This window comes from Monodelphis domestica, chromosome 2 (assembly GCF_027887165.1).
Source record: "Monodelphis domestica isolate mMonDom1 chromosome 2, mMonDom1.pri, whole genome shotgun sequence".
Lineage (NCBI taxonomy): Eukaryota > Metazoa > Chordata > Mammalia > Didelphimorphia > Didelphidae > Monodelphis > Monodelphis domestica.
In genome coordinates, this window is record NC_077228.1 from 86,123,486 (window position 1) to 86,141,075 (window position 17,590).

Consider the following 17,590-nt stretch of genomic DNA (forward strand, 5'->3'; position numbering starts at 1 on the left):
GTTAATCTTAAAGTTTCTACTGTTATTTCTAAAACTGCTGAATATTTGATTCCAGCATCTGCAATTTATCATCAGGTGTCCAATTTTTCCAACCAAGTAGCACATTTCCTCTAGTTTGTATTTTTTTTTTAATCTCAGCTTCGCTTAAATTCCTCCATATTGTGAGGGATAAATGGTTTGTGGTACCTAATAGTTATAAACTCTTTCTTCTTTGGATTAGAAATTGGTACTTCTCTTAAAGGGAGTGGCTAGGGTTTGTATCTTCTTTCTTTTGGATTTCAATTTTAGTAGCTTTAGTGGGAAAATTAGAAACAGTAGGAGAGTTAGTTTGAGTCAAGTAAGAAAGTTTCATTTTGTTGCATAATAATTTTAGTCAATTGATACTATCTTCAACTTTAGAGTTAGTTTCAGTTTGGTGGGCAATACTTTTAATCAATATAGAGATGAGATCCTCAAGATATACAACTCTAGTCTCCATGAATCTTTTAGCCATCTTTTTTTCTTAGTAAGAATTAACCTAAATACTTGATACAGTTGGTACCCTTGAAACAATGTGGACAGGACAAACACTCCCATAAGTGGTATTAACCAGAGACAATCCAAAACTGTGAGATTTAAAATATCAGTGAAAGTACCAGGTATTATTCCTCCACTATCTGTATCATGATATAAAGCAACATGGTTACCCTCCTATCCTTTTCCTAATATTGAAAAGAACAGATGATCAATAGATTAATCAAACTCCTACCTGGCTTGGCAGGATATGATGGGTTAATTGGAGGGGAGGGGTAGCAGGAATTTGATCAAAAGCCAGTGTGCAGTTATAAAACTCAAAACTTAGTTTATTACTAGGAAATAGGAAGGAGGAAAGTGAAAGTAATCTTATCATAGATTATAACTATGCCCAAGATCCCAATCCTAATGTAAAAATGGAGACTTGAATTCAGGACTTCAATCCCCAGAAGTCCTTGCTCCACTTCCCCAGAATGCTTTGTAATATCACGGAATTCTCACCTGGGCCAAGTTCGAGATCGGGTATTTAACCTGATTGGAAAGGCTTCTGGGCTTCTCTTTTCTTTTTCCCATTGCCACTTCCAAGCAGATGTATCTCTTTTCATAATGTAGGTGAGGTTGTCTAGGCCTCACTGGGCCTAGACACATGCTTTCTTATTCTGTATTTTCTTTAATCCTTAACCTTTAATAAACCTCTAAAAATATAATATTCCTTGCAGAGAGAAACTAATTTCTACCTGCCTCAGTTTCCCCCAATTTTAATCTTTACACTAAATTTCTCTAAAAAAAACCCTGACATCTATCTGCCTCTGAGGGTAGTATATTCTGCTAGGCCATAGCCCTCGTCCACTCTACTATTTTCTTTATCTGATAATACAACCACTATCTAACCACCTAACCACTAAAGTTATCAATAAGGCTGATAAGACCTTAAATTCCATTTCACTGTCTCCAACTATAGAGAGTGAATCACAAGCTCCTCTCCCCAGGAGGCCAAGAGACCAAAAGCCCTTTCAAATTGTCTGCAATTTAAAAACCACACAGCCACACCCTTCTGTCACAAATTGCCAAGCAGCGGAGCAGGGGGTCTCTAACTAACAAACTGCAGAGCAGAGGGTCTGTTACTGAAAGAATATCATTGCTCCTTTTCCATTTAAATATTAAAAAAGGAGAAATGAAATAAGTAGATTACATGGCCTGGACAGATGGTAGCTTGATTAAGTGTTCTACTATGTCTGTATCAGCCTGTAGGCCTGGTCTGATAGGTCCCAGATCCAGTGCAATATAACTTCTATTTCTTTATAAAAAAGGTTTGAGTATTTCACCACAGAGAAAGGAAGGAGGGGAAGGGAGATTTCCCTAAACACCATTTCTCTAGTTTTCCTACCACCATTCTGAGAGATCCTCACAGATCTTTCTTGTCTTGCTGCTGCTTACTTCTACTCTGACTGCCTTTGAACCTCCGAAAAAGCCTATCCGGCTTTATAACTATTGCCCCCAAATATTGTTGGTAGATGAGTTATAGTTCAGGTTGGTTTGATAGTCACTGTAAAGGGTCCAGTCAAATGGCTGCAGCTTCACTTGCAGACTTCTTGGCTCAGGTTGGCTTCTTCTTAATAAATATGATATAAAGTAAGCAACTGGAACATAGTCAGTGGGAACAGATGAAACCCTTGGTAGATGAATCTCTATATCGGAGACCAGATAGTTGATAGAAACCTCAAGTTCAGGGTCAATGGTTTTCAACAGAAAGTCCATTAATTTCCCAGGCAGGAAGTGCTCTCTCCCAACTCCTCAAGAAATAGGAACAACTTCCCCCTGCAGAACTTTGTTTTTCTCCTTAAATAGGTCCCTGACAGTCTTTGGAACCTTTTCCTTTTGTGTTCCATGTATAAGCCAACCTAGGTTTGCAAAGTCTGACATTCCTTTAAAACTACTGAAATTCTGCTTTGCCCACAAAGCACAGAGACTTCTTTGAAGCAAATAAACCTTCAGAATAGTTCTAGGTCCATGCCTCTATGTCTCACAATTGATAATAAAGTTCTTCAGGAAGACCTTGGGAGTGTTCTTATATTACTTCTTCTAACTTCATGATGAGAGCTTGCCATGTATGAGTTCTCTGTAAAATGGTATTTGGCATCTGAACAAACATGGTCAAACCATAAGAATTACACTCTATAGAATTTGAATGCATGACAGTTCAGCTTGAGAGAGGACCACAGTATCCACCACTTATCTTGATAGGTGAACTTCAGAATCTTCCTAAGACAATTCAAATGGAAGCAATCCAGTTTCTTAGCATGGTGTTGGTATATTGTCTAGGTTTTAAAAGCTTATAACAATGATTTTTAACCTCAAAGCTCTATAGAACTTAGTTTAGTAGACAGGCTAATCACTTTTCTCTCCAACATTTTGCTTTGGAGAATCCCAATACTGAGCTAGTGATGGTAGTGAGTGTGTCAAACTCATCATCTCAGTGGACATCCCTGGAAAGCAGATTATCAAAGTAAGTAAACTTATCCATAGCAATGACAATTTCTTCTTTTGTTATCACTAGGTCTATATGGTATGTGGGTCTTTTGTAGAGAACCCATTTTCTTTGTGCTATCTCAATCTCAGAGATTGTATTGAATGTACAATTATCTGAATTCCATAAACTTTTTACCAACTGTACTTTCACTTGTCTTGTTTTGTAGGCTTTTAAAGTGAAATAATTGCCATTAGTATAGTAGCTAATCTTGATGCCTTTTACATCCTCATTGAAGACATCCAACAATATTACAGAAAACATCATGATAATAAGCACGGAAGAAAGGATACAGCTCTGATTCACTCCATGAGTGAATGAGAAAGAATGAGAGCACTGTTCATTATTCAGACCTCATCCATGCAATATTGATGATCTTCTCTGGACAACCACATTTTGCATATCTTCTACAACCTCTCATAAACAACTATATTAAAAGCTTTGGTCAGATAGACAAATGTATACAGACCTCCCTACTATTCCTGGCATTTCTCTTGAAGTTATCAGGAAGCAAACACCACATCAACCATTCAGAAACTTTCTGAAATCATGCTGACTCTCAGGTAGATGTCCATTCAATAAAGGAGTCTTTGGCATATTAAGGAATATTTTGAGAAGTATCTTGCAACAATGATTAAGAGATAGACTTCACTGTGATTGTCATAGGATGAAAATTTTGTTTTCCTTTACAGAAGAGGAAATTTTTTTCCATGATGAGGAATATGATGGCATTGGTGTAATCTATACCAGAGTATTTGCCACTTTGGAAAGGTAGAAGAGGAAGGAGGGGGATAATATGAAGCATAAAAATGTCAGATAACAATTATTAGAAATTGTTTCTATGTGCAATTGAAAAAAATAAGGTTTTCAATATAGAGGTAGATAATGGAGACATCTTTAATATCCTGGAAGATAACCTCCCTTTGATGTATAATCTAGAAATTTTTGGTCAGCTCTTGTTATGAGAAATAGATCCCTTATCTTATAAATCTATGTTTGAAAGGAATCAACACCAGACACTTTGCCACAGTAGAGGAGTCTAATGACATTCAAAACCTCTTCCTCAGATGAAAGTTCAAATAGATAGGGATTGACTTCAACCTGACACATATAGTCAGTGGCTTCAGCATTGATTGATGATAGTCAGTTGATTACATTATGGAAGCGTTCAGCCCATCTATCCAAGGTCATACCCTTATCATTGAAGTTCCATCATCACTGGGTAGATGATGTACGATGACCCATAAATAGCCTTCAAGGAATTGTAGAAGTGCTTTGTGTTCTTAATATCAGCATGTAATTTTAATGAATTGCCTCCTGAAGTGCTGGAGGTTATTTTCTGACCAGTCTTGAAACCCCAGTGAAGTTTCCCTAGCTTCTAGCAAGAGATCAAGGAATTTTGAAGGATGCTCTATTGCTTCTTGATTTATGTTTTCAAATTTCCCCCATGAGTTAGGATTCTTGGTGAAGATTTTCATACTCTCTACCATGTCCTCTATAGCTTTTTTTAAATAAACTAAGTTTGAATGTTTTCAAAGTTCCAAGTCTCTGGGGCGGAGTCAAGATGGAGGCTTAGCAAGCAGCAAAAGTTCAGACCTCGTGGAAGACCCTTCCTTACCGATACAGACTGAATGCTCCTAGGGCACCGAAATACAATCTGAACAACAGGACAGAAGCGGGGAACCCTCCTTCTGGACTCAAATCAAAAGGTACGCCCCCCCAAAAGACGGAATCCAAGAATACTCAGGGCTAAGGGGAAGGCAGAGGGTAGATCCCAGGACCCCTCCCCCACAACCCAGAGTGCTGAGCCCGCAGCAACAGCAGCGGGAACCTTTGAGTGGCCAAAGGTGCTGGCTTGGAGGGTCTACCTTGTGAGCAGCAGGGAGCCGGGCTCAGAGAATCCAGATTGTACAGCAGGGAGGAAGCCAGGGAGAGAGGGGGCCGCGGCTGGGTCCCTCCATTGGGCTCCAGCCTCACTATTGCCTCGGGGCATAACCAGATCAATCCAGCCAATTCAATCAGAACTCCTCAGAGTATAGGGAGGAGGGCAAAGGCACTTGTGGACAGTGGAGAAACAGCTGGAGGGCAAAGGCACTTGTGGACAGTGGAGAAATAGCTAGAGAGAACTGAAGAGAGCCTGGGCGGCCCAGCCTTCCAGGTGTTTTCAGAGCCTCAGCTTCATACCGCATACAGCCCAACCCACTTGAATTCAATCCAAGCAAAAGCCTCCAGAGGACAGGGAAGCTAACATTCCTCCCCTAGAGACTGTACCAATAGATCTGACAAAGCTCCAAGAGGGGAGACTGACAGCCCCAAAACCAAAACAAAATGAGAGGAGCAAGAGCACAGCCAAATACGGGGAGCAAAGACGGGGTAAACTCGAGCAAGTAACAGAAAAAGAAGAAGGAAATTACAATAGACAGCTTCTGCACAGGTAATGAGCAAAGAGCGAATGAAACAGAGGGGGAGGGAACAGCAAAGGAAAAATCAGAAATCCCAGCGAATTGGATACAGGCTTTGGAAGAACTCAAAATGCAATTCAAAACACAATTAAGAGAGGCTGAAGACAATTGGGAAAAGAACTTAAAAACTAAGATAAGTCATCTAGAAACAGAAAATAGTGTCTTGAAAGCCAAAATCAACCAGCTGGAAAATGAGGCAAAGGAGATGAAAGATGACCTCCAAAGAAAATCCGACCAAAAGGAAAAGGACGACCAAAAAACTAAGAAAGAAATCCAGTCTTTAAGAAACAGAATACAACAATTAGAATCGAGCGACTTCACAAGGCAGCAGGACTCTGTAAAACAAAACCAAAAGAATGAAACAACTGAGGAAAATATGAAGCATCTCATTCACAAAACAGAGGATTTAGAAAATCGTTCAAGGAGAGACAATCTAAGAATTATTGGCCTACCAGAAGACTATGACAAAAGAAAAAGCCTGGACATTATATTACAGGAAATTATTAAAGAAAACTGCCCTGAAATCCTTGAACAAGAGGGAAAAGTGGAGACTGATAGAATCCACAGATCACCTCCTGTACTTAATCCCCAACTGACAATACCCAGGAATGTTATAGCCAAATTCAAGGACTATCAGACCAAAGAAAAGATATTAGAAGCTGCCAAGAAGAAGTCATTCAGATACCAAGGAACCACAGTGAGGATAACTCAGAATCTGGCTGCATCCACACTGAAAAAAAGAAAGGCATGGAATATGATATTCCGGAAAGCAAGGGAACTAGGTCTACAACCAAGAATCAACTACCCAGGAAAACTGACTATATTCTTACAGGGGAAAGTATGGTCATTCAACAAAATAGAATTCCAAGAATTCGTAAAGAAAATACCAGACCTAAATAGAAAATTTGATGTCCAAGCAAGAGAATCATCAAAAGGTAATTAAAAAAAAGAGGGGAAAAAAGAAAAATAACAAAAAAAAATTTTAAGAGACTCAGTAAGTTAAAATGATATGTATCCCTATAAGAAAAGAGGTCATTGGTAACTCTTAAAAACTGTTGTTATTACCTGGGCAGCAAAAGGAAGTATACTTAGAGGGAACAGCAATAAACTGTATAGGATGAAAGGACAAGACATAAATAGGTATATAGATATATGCATGCAAAAAATACATATGCATAAGTATGCATATATATACATATATATATATATATAACTAGAGCTTAAAATAGGTGAATATTAAAAGAAATGGGAAAAGAAACAAATGGGGGTAAATTTATATGTCATAAAGAAGCTCATGGTGGGAGGGGGGAGAACATCAATACACTGGAAGGGTAAAGAGGTCAGAGACAGGAAATACTCAACTTTTACGTGATTTGAAAGTGACTTAAAGAGGGAAAAACAATCCAATCCATTGGGGGCAGAGAACAGATTTGCACCCTATAGGGGAGTAGAAGGGTAACAAATGTTCTGGTGGGGAGGGAAGCAGTACAAGAGAGGGAGGGAGTGGGGGGTTAATTTTAGAAAGACTATAAGGAAAATAAGGGGGGGATAAATAGGGAGGGGGGAGAAAGGGAAGTAAAATAAGGGTGGGAGTAAGGGGGTCTGTTCAAAAGCAAACATTGGTGTAGAAGGAAATAGGGAAAGAAGAAAAGGCAGGAAAAGGATCAGAAATTAAAATGCTGGGAAACACACAGTTAGTAATCATAACTCTGAATGTGAATGGAATGAACTCACCCATAAAACGCAAGCGAATAACAGAGTGGATTAGAGTCCAAAACCCTACCATATGCTGTCTACAAGAAACACATATGAGAAAGGTAGAAACACATAGGGTGAAAGTAAGAGGGTGCAGCCAAATCTATTGGGCATCAACTGACAAAAAGAAGGCAGGAGTCGCAATCATGATATCCGACAAAGCCAAAGTAAATATAAATCTAGTTAAAAGAGATAGGGAAGGTAATTACATCCTGATAAAAGGCAGTATAGACAATGAGGAAATATCTGTACTCAATATGTATGCACCAAATGGCAGGGCATCCAAATTTTTAAAGGAGAAACTAGAGGAGCTCAAGGATGAAATAGATAGAAAAACTATACTAGTGGGAGATCTGAACCTTCCCCTATCCAAACTAGATAAATCAAACCAAAAAATAAATAAGAAAGAGGTAAGAGAAGTGAATGAAATCTTAGAAAAATCAGAATTAGTAGACATGTGGAGAAAAATAAATAGGGACAAAAAGGAATATACCTTCTTTTCTGCAGCACATGGTACATTCACAAAAACTGACCATGTATTAGGGCATAAAAACATTGCAAACAAGTGCAAAAGAGCAGAAATAATAAATTCAACTTTCTCAGATCACAATGCAATGAAAATAATAATTAGTAAGGGAACATGGAGAGGTAAATAAAAAATTAATTAGAAATTAAATAATATGATTCTCCAAAACCAGTTAGTTAAAGAACAAATCATAGAAACAATTAACAACTTCATTGAAGAAAATGACAATGGTGAGACATCCTTTCAAAACCTATGGGATGCAGCCAAAGCAGTACTCAGGGGGAAATTTATATCCTTGAGTTCATATATAAACAAATTAAGAAGGGCAGAGGTCAATGAATTGGGCATGCAAATTAAAACACTAGAAAGAGAACAAATTAAAAATCCTCAGATGAAGACTAAATTAGAGATCCTAAAACTCAAAAGAGAAATTAATAAAATCAAAAGTCAAAGAACTATTGATTTAATAAATAAGACTAGAAGCTGGTACTTTGAAAAAACAAATAAAATAGACAAAGTATTAGTCAGTCTAATTAAAAAAAGGAAAGAAATAAACCAAATTGACAGTATCCAAGATGAAAAAGGAGACCTCACCTCTAATGAAGAGGAAATCAAGGCAATCATTAAAAACTACTATGCCCAATTATATGGCAACAAATATGGCAATCTAGGTGATATGGATGAATACTTACAAAAATATAAATTGCCTAGACTAAAAGAGGAAGAAATACATTGCCTTAACAACCCCATTTCAGAAAAAGAAATTGAACAAGCCATCAAAGAACTCCCTAAGAAAAAATCCCCAGGTCCAGATGGATTCACAAATGAATTCTATCAAACATTCAAAGAACAACTAATCCCAATATTAAACAAACTATTTGACAGAATAGGCCAAGAAGGAGTTCTACCAAATTCATTCTACAACACAAACATGGTACTGATCCCAAAGCGAGGCAGGTCAAGAACAGAGAAAGAAAACTATAGACCAATCTCCCTAATGAATATAGACACAAAAATCTTAAATAGGATACTAGCAAAAAGACTCCAGCAAGTCATCACAAGGGTTATCCACTATGACCAGGCAGGATTCATACCAGGAATGCAAGGATGGTTCAATATTAGGAAAACCATCCGCATAATTGACCATATGAACAAGCAAACTGACAAAAATCACATGATTATCTCAATAGATGCAGAAAAAGCCTCTGATAAAATACAACACCCATTCCTATTGAAAACACTAGAAAGTATAGGAATAGAAGGGCCTTTCCTAAAAATAATAAACAGTATATATCTAAAACCATCAGCAAACATCATCTGCAATGGGGATAAACTAGAAGCCTTTCCAGTAAGATCAGGAGTAAAACAAGGATGCCCATTATCACCTCTATTATTTAATATTGTACTAGAAACACTAGCAGTAGCAATTAGAGAAGAAAAAGAAATTGAAGGTATTAAAATTGGCAATGAGGAGACCAAGCTATCACTCTTTGCAGATGATATGATGGTTTACTTAAGGAATCCTAGAGAATCAACCAAAAAGTTACTCGAAATAATCAACGACTTTAGCAAAGTTGCAGGATACAAAATAAACCCGCATAAGTCATCAGCATTTCTATATATTTCCAACACATCTCAGCAGCAAGAAATAGAGAGAGAAATTCCATTTAAAATCACCCTAGACAATATAAAATACTTAGGAATCTATCTGCCGAAACTAATACAGGAACTATATGAATACAACTATAAAACACTTTCCACACAGCTAAAACTAGTTCTAAATAATTGGAAAAACATTGATTAGTCATGGGTAGGACGAGCTAACATAATAAAAATGACAATCCTACCCAAATTAATTTACTTATTTAGTGCCATACCTATTGAACTACCAAAAATCTTCTTTACTGAATTAGAAAAAAACCATCAATAAGTTTATTTGGAAGAACAAAAGATCAAGGATATCCAGGGAAATCATGAAAAAAAAAGCAAAGCATGGAGGACTTGCAGTCCCAGATCTCAAACTATACTGTAAAGCAGTGGTTATCAAAACAATTTGGTACTGGCTAAGAGACAGAAAAGAGGATCAGTGGAATAGACTTGGCGTAAATGACCTCAGCAAGGCAGTTTATGACAAACCCAAAGATCCCAGCTTTTGGGACAAAAATCCATTATTTGATAAAAACTGCTGGGAAAATTGGAAGACAGTGTGGGAGAGACTAGGTTTGGATCAACACCTCACACCCTACACCAAGATAAATTCAGAATGGGTGAATGACTTGAACATAAAGAAGGAAACTATAAATAAATTAGGTGAACACAGAATAGTATACCTGTTAGACTTTTGGGAAGGGAAAGGTTTTAAAACCAAGCAAGACTTAGAAAGAGTCACAAAATGTAAAATAAATAATTGTGACTACATCAAATTAAAAAGTTTTTGTACAAACAAAACCAATGTAACTAAAATCAGATGGGTAGCAACAAGTTGGGAAACAATCTTCATAAAAACCTCTGACAAAGGTTTAATTACTCAAATTTACAAAGAGCTAAATCAATTGTACAAAAAAACCAAGCCATTCTCCAACTGATAAATGGTCAAGGGACATGAACAGGCAGTTCTCAGCCAAAGAAATCAAAACTATTAATAAGCACATGAAAAAGTGTTCTAAATCTCTTATAATCAGAGAGATGCAAATAAAAACAACTCTGAGGTATCACCTCACACCTAGCAGATTGGGTAACATAACAGCTACGGAAAGTAGTGAATGCTGGAGGGGATATAGCAAAGTAGGGACACTAATTCATTGCTGGTGTAGTTGTGAATTAATCCAACCATTCTGGAGGGCAATTTTGAACTATGCCCAAAGGGTGATAAAAGACTGTCTGCCCTTTGATCCAGCCATAGCACTACTGGGCTTGTACCCCAAAGAGGTAATAAGGAAAAAGACTTGTACAAGAATATTCATAGCTGCACTCTTTGTGGTGGCCAAATATTGGAAAACGAGGGGATGCCCTTCAATTGGGGAATGGCTGAACAAACTGTGGCATATGTTGGTGATGGGATACTATTGTGTTCAAAGGAATAATAAAGTGGAAGAATTCCATGGAGACTGGAACAACCTCCAGGAAGTGATGCAGAGCGAAAGGAGCAGAACCAGGAAAACATTGTACACAGAGACTGATACATTGTGGTACAATCGAAGGTAATGGACTTCTCCATTAGTCTCAATGCAATGTCCCTGAACAATCTGTAGGGATCTAAAAAACACTATCCACAAGCAGAGGACAAACTGTGGGAGTAAAAACACCGACGAAAAGTAACTGTTTGACTACAGGGGTGGAGGTGATAGGACTGAGGAGAGATTCTAAATGAACATTCTAATGCAAATACCAACAACATGGAAATGGGTTTGAATCAAGAACACATGTGATACCCCCCCCCCAAAAAAAAGTTCCAAGTCTCCAAAATATTCTGGCCATGAGGTTAAATTAAGGTTATTTCTAGTCTGCTGAATGAATTATACTTTTTCTGCCAGAGTAAACATCTCCAAAAGAAGAATTTCAATGTGATGATTTTGTCGGATCAAAAAGTCTGACCTTGAGTTTGAATTCTTTTATGGCCTGGAAAGGGCTTAGGAAAAAAACAGGTGTCCATTTTTTCCCCCCAGATTTTCTATATCTGAGACAGAGAAAGGTTTATGAGTCTTTACATGAACGATGCATGAATCTGGCAGTATCGAGTCATGATCATAAATGGGTAGGATAGGTACTGGATTCTCTACCTCCTCTTTAGCTATTTGCAATTCTGCCTTTATTGCTTCTACAATTTGTGTTGCCACATTTAGTGTTTGTTCTCCCTTTTTGTTTTCCATTATCTCTATTTTTTTTCTAATTAGGTTATTTGTTTCTTTTAATGTTAGGATCTGTATCTCATTATCTTCCTTTTGCCCAAGTATTTTCTTGATTAGCTTCTTTAGACAGTAATAGAACTGTAGGAAGGATAATATGACTGCAAAGATTGTAGGCAAGAATGCAAAGAGTTGCTTCAGTTCTATTTTTAGCCATTGGTATGAGTCATAAATGGTGATGATTCCTAAGATGTATTGTGGAATCACTTCCACCCATATGCTATACAGCATTGATAATTTGTATTGCAAGAAGATGCTGCTGAATATTCCAAATAGCATTGTTATTATAGACTTTTCCATTGTTTTGTATCTCTGTCTGATTTTGTACTAGCTGTGTTACTTCCCCTTTAAAATTTTCTTCTCTGAGGCGTTTTAACCTCTTAGGATACTGTAGTGAGTGGAAAAACAAAATGGTTACCTCCCAGTTCTACCCTGAGAAATGTTTTGCTTTTTAAAATAAATTCCTATTATCCTTTAGCAGGTTCCACCCCAAAACTGACTCAGCTAACTATAATTTTGGGGGACTCTCACTCCTTAGATGGAGAAATAAGAGTTGAAGGCAGTGAGGAAAAGGTTGAAATGGCTTCCCTCACTACCCTCTCCTGGAGAACCTGAATTATTTGAGGGAGATACAATGGAGATTTCCCCTCAGTGAAGGATTGCCCCTTGAAGGCTGTGCCAGCCCACAAAAGCAGCGGGGAAGTCTTCTCCACAGGAAAATTGTGGAACCCCAATCCGACTATGAACTACTTTGGGGTGCTCACAAGCCTCCGCCTCATGTCTTATTGAAAACTGGCAGCAAGAAGAGTCTGCCAATGAGGTTATTCCCTTGACATTAACAAGTTTAAAGTCACTTCTGATTACTTATTTTGATTTATTGAGATTGGGGTAAAAGAAGTAGGTAGAGGAGGGGTTGTAGGTCACCCTAATTCTTTTTTCTAAATAATCTAATTACTGAAGTAAAAGGTGTTTCTTACAGGTAGGGTAGAGGTAGTAAGGGGGAGAAAGCACTGCTCACCAATTTGATGCCAGTATCTCAATAGTTCATGGAATGGAAGTCTTCTGAGAAATTTGGTTTGTTAACAGGAACCAGCAATATTAAGATTTCTGTCAGTGACAGAAATCTCCAAAGGTATCTTGAAATGGCCCAGAGAAACAGCTCCTCCTTCCACTCCCTTCTGTGTCTCCCTGCTCAAGAACCCCTCCTCAGGAGGATTTCCCAGAAGTACTCATCCAGTTTCCAAATGTCATTCCTGCCTCAAGCAACTGTAGAGCTCTCAACATTCCATTTCCTCCAATGTTTCTTTTTTCCTACTCCCCATCAATACAAGTGTAAAACTGAATTTCATAATTCTTCTTACTAAGCCAAAAATCTTCTGTCCTTCTAGGCTTCATTTGCACTTTACTTAGAAATAGCACTTTTTTAGAAATAGATGAGCTATCCTGTTGGTAAATGCTGTGGAGTTCTTTTTCATTTTTTAGTAGCTTCTAAATTTTCCCATCATCTTTGGCAAACTAATCTTGATGTTTGTGAGTATTCTGGCCCAAATGTAGTGCTACCCAACTTATCTCTGGAAGTTGCCCACTTTTTTTCTGCTCCACTTTTGCCAAACATGTGTTCAATAAGCTTGCACACCAAGTCAGGAAAAAAAAAACTGTTCCAAGTACTAAGAAACACTTTAAGCTGTTGTCATTAAGTCTCTTGGTAGTTGTCTTGCCTTGTGGCTGCCACTTTTGTTGAAAAGGATGTATATATAGCTTGGAGAGATAAGTCTGCGTTCAGTTTGACACTTGGCACCACATGTCACCTTAGTCACTTTCAAATCCTGGCTGTCCTTTCTCCTTAAAATGACATAGTCTATTAAATGGCACTATTTTATTTGAGAGATTGCATCCACATCGTTTTATTTTATTTAGGTAAATTGAAGACAATATTGGAGATGAGAAGCTTACAAAATGCACAAATCCTCAATTGCAAGTGACCATTCAACTTCCCAAGGACGACCTGCAATGTCTGATATTTTGTGCCTACCCTTGCATTTAAGTCAGAGAATTACAAGCTTATCCTCTTTTTACACACTGTTTAAGAGGTTGTCCATATCTTATTAAGTTTTTTCTTTGACTTCATCATGGTTCTTCATGTTGGGAAAATTTGCAATGATGATGGTAGCATTGCACTTTCCTGCAAAAGACAATTCAATTATCATGAGCCTGTGAATTACTTCTTTTTAGAAGGCACACAAGCTTGTTGACCAGATTAAATATGATTGGAAAAACTTCTCTAGCTCCATGCCACTCCTCATGATGGCAATCTCTCTATCCAGCTCTGACTTCAGTAAACCCACCCTCATTTGCCAGCATTGTTTCATTTAGAACTGGTATTTGAATGTAGTATTGCTGAATTCTCTGTCAATAAGAGCTGGTCATTTTTTTGGTCCACTGGATTTAATATTATGCAAGTGTGCACAGATTCCACAAATCCATGGTGAGCATAATCATCTTTGCAAAAGTTTGTACATTTTTCTGTTTTGACCATTGTAAAAACTAAATTAAATTAATACTATGTTACCTTAATTTCCATAGAGATCTAGTGGGGGCAGGGAAGATAGTGAGGAGATCAGGGGTCTGGGTGAGGAGGAGTGGAAGAGACAGGGTAGAATGGGTGGGGTTAGTCAGGGAAAGGAGGGTAGGGAGAGGAGGAGTAGAGTAGGGAAGAGGAGAAGGATGATTGGGAGGTGGGAGAGAGCGGGCAGAGGGAAGATGGGTGGAGACTGGGTAGAGGAGAGGGAGAAGCTGTGCAAAGTAAGAGAAGAAATGAGCAGGGCAAGGCAAAGACTCCGAGCCTCAAAAATAAAGGTAGGTAGGTTGAAGGACAGATGGTAAGGTAGGGTAGAGATGAGGATTGGGAGAAAAGAAGATAGGAGGGGTGGGAGATGAGGGGGGTCTGAAAATGGGAGGGGCTGAAGGTGTCAAGTCCTTTTGGATCAGTAGGAGGAGGAAGAGCCTCCACACAGGCATGATGGGAAGCTTAAAAGGGTGTCTTTCTTGCTAGATTTAACTAGTGGTTTAGGAAGAGGAACTGAAGGATTTAAGTCAGAATGATCTAGATCTAAAGAAGGAATAGCCTTCTATTTGGAAGGCAATGAGGGCAATGTGTCAGGGTTTTCAGATGCAACCAAGTTATTTTCAGTGGGTTTTATTGAATTTTCATCCATATTTGCCCACAATAACCAGTAGGCAGAGTGTTTAGAATTCTTATGGCAAATGACCAGTTTTAGTGCTTTTAAAACTTTAAAATCAAAAGAACCATACCCTTGGCCAGCTAAAGGATTTTACTGCCCAGGCTTTACAAAATCTCTTTGCTTCCTTCCTTGACATACTATATTCTTTTGGAAAATTAGGATCATCCCAAGAATTCAACAATTTGTGCAGAGCTGAACCTGGAGGAATTTTCCTGATTTCCTCTGATTTGTTGCAATATTTCCCATTCTGTCTAATCTTTTGACCCTGAATTTAGAAGGAAAATTTCTAGCCTTTCTGTCCTAATTTGTCTATTACTGTCAGGAGTCAGTAAGGAGCTGTTCTGACTGTTGCTGACTGGACAATTCAAATAATGACATTAAAAACATTAAAAAAATTTTTTGAGACACAAATTTATTTCACTTTTAATTGTAGAAAGTTACTATACTAGTGTAGGGTTAAATAATAAACTAATAGAAGGCACTAGTAATTGCAAGGCAATGGTACCAATAATAAATACATATTATTATTGAAAAAATATTATGATATCTAAAATAATGAAGCACTGAATTAGTATATCAGATTAATTAATATTGTATTAAATTAGTTTGGCTTAACTGGGTTTTGTTCAATTTTATTAAATTGGTTTTAATTTAATTTAATGTTACTAATTTTTAAGTATTAATTCTTTCATTCAAATTTTATTCAGTTTGATTCAGTTCAGTCTGATATATTCAATTGCATTTAATTCTATTATTTAAACAATTTTTAAAATTAAATTGGCTGCATTTTACTTCTTGCCTGCACGTCACATGGCACCTGCATATACTGACTGTTGTGAGCCTTTCATCACAGCAGGGAGCCTCAACCTCCTGCTGGCAGGTCAGGGTCCAGCTGGTGGCAGGGGAGATCCTCAGTGTGGGCTGGGGCTTTAGTCCCCACCCCCACAGCCAGGATCATGGAAGCTCGCCTGGGTTAGGATAGGCTCAGAAGCCAGGCAGAGGTGGATAATTTGCATAGGGACCAGGGGCCCCTGCTCTGGGCCCACCCCTGGTTCTAGCTGTGCAGGAGACCTGCCACTCCCACCAAGCTGGCCTCAGCTCCAAGCTGAATTGTGTTCTAGCAGCACCTCCCCCAAATCCCCAAGATCCCCCCCCCCAAGCAGAGGAACTGTTTGAGACCCACGTGGGACCCTGGGAGGGCAGTTGGAGCAGCTGCAGCAAGGACGAGATACTAAGCACACCCAGAGCAACCCTCACAGCTTGGGGGCCACCGCTGCTATTAGGTGCCAGGGAGAGGGAGGTCTAGGCTGCTGCTCCTCTATCCAACATCCCACCCTCATCTAAGCTAAGGCTGGGGCCATGAGAGGTCAATCTTACCAAAATCCAGGCCGGGGGAGGGCAAGGTCGGGGGAAGCAGCAGCAAGGATGGGAGAAGTGGCAAGCCATGGTGGGCACCTCATCAGTAGAAGCAAGGCAGCAGTTTCAGCACGGGCAGGAGCAAAACTGACCTATTCTCTATTCTATACTAAAAGGCTTTAAAAAAATGGGGATTCTTTTTTCAAAACTTCAGGTCAACAAACAAAAATTGTAAAAACTAAAGTAAATTAACATTCTCTGGTAGCTTAATTTCTATAGAACTTACTTGAAACAGAGAGCATAGAGATACAGGGAGATTTAAGCCTTTTCTAATCATATTCTAATTTTGCCACATGGTGCTCCACCTCATGGCTCCTACCCCGAGTCCTGCAAGGCCTTCCACCAGAATAGAGAGAGCACTTCCTTGTCTTGAACCTTTTACCCTTCCCCTTTCCTTCCGGGTCAGAACTCAATCATCTCCAGATCCTGTATGGAGGCCACGTGATGTAAAGCTAGCAGTCAGGGGGACACTGGTAAGACCCCTGGGGATTTCTTTCACACAAAATATCAAGTAGATTCCCTGACTGTACGGGGAGCAGGTTATGTTTAGGTGAAACAGTCGGCATCAGTCTAGTAGAGTTAGGTAGGAATTTTATTTATTTATTTATTTTTTAAATTTGAGATTCTGTGATTATTCTAATTCAGAGCCCTGGTCAACAGCTAAATGACCTCACTAAAATTTTTTAAGTAGGGGATGGCTTGTTCAGACTTAAGCTTTAGGAAAATCTCTTAGATTGCCGAGTATAATACAAAGTACAACAGGAGACACAAAGTCAGAAAAACAAGTAGAAAGCTATTTCAAATAGTTGATAGAAGAAGTAATGAAAGACATACAGGGTTGTGGCTATATGAATGTAGGTAAAGGAAAATTTTAATGTTATTAAAATGCAATATTTGATAATAGGGTATATTTGTTAAAAATGACTAAGGAGTTGAAAATGATTTTAAGGCTGCAAGACAAGGAGATTGGGAGGATACTGCTAGGTGATATTGATAGGTAAGTTGTTAAGAGTGGAAGATTTATAGAGGAATAGATAAAGCGTTAGTTATTTAGGCGTCAAAATGGATAGAATGCTAGGTATTGTGTCATTTGTCTCCAGATCTGGGCAGTTGGAGAGGCTGAATATTTAAAAAATAAAACAATATAAGCCCAAGATTTTGTGGGAGATTATAGTTTATTTTACTACTATCAGAGTTAGCACAAAATCTCAAAGGATCAAAATCCTGGATTTGAATGTTATTGA

General features: G+C 38.3%; 1 long non-coding RNA gene across 1 annotated transcript in view; it reads left to right on the forward strand.

The window, feature by feature from the left end:
- Window positions 1-16,034: 16,034 nt before the first annotated feature.
- The window catches only part of LOC103095794 (uncharacterized), a 31,090-nt gene continuing 29,534 nt past the window's right edge, over window positions 16,035-17,590 (forward strand). The window contains exons 1-2 of the long non-coding RNA XR_008916128.1: window positions 16,035-16,213; window positions 16,753-16,819. This is a non-coding gene — a long non-coding RNA (uncharacterized LOC103095794). The remainder of the gene's footprint in view (window positions 16,214-16,752; window positions 16,820-17,590) is intronic.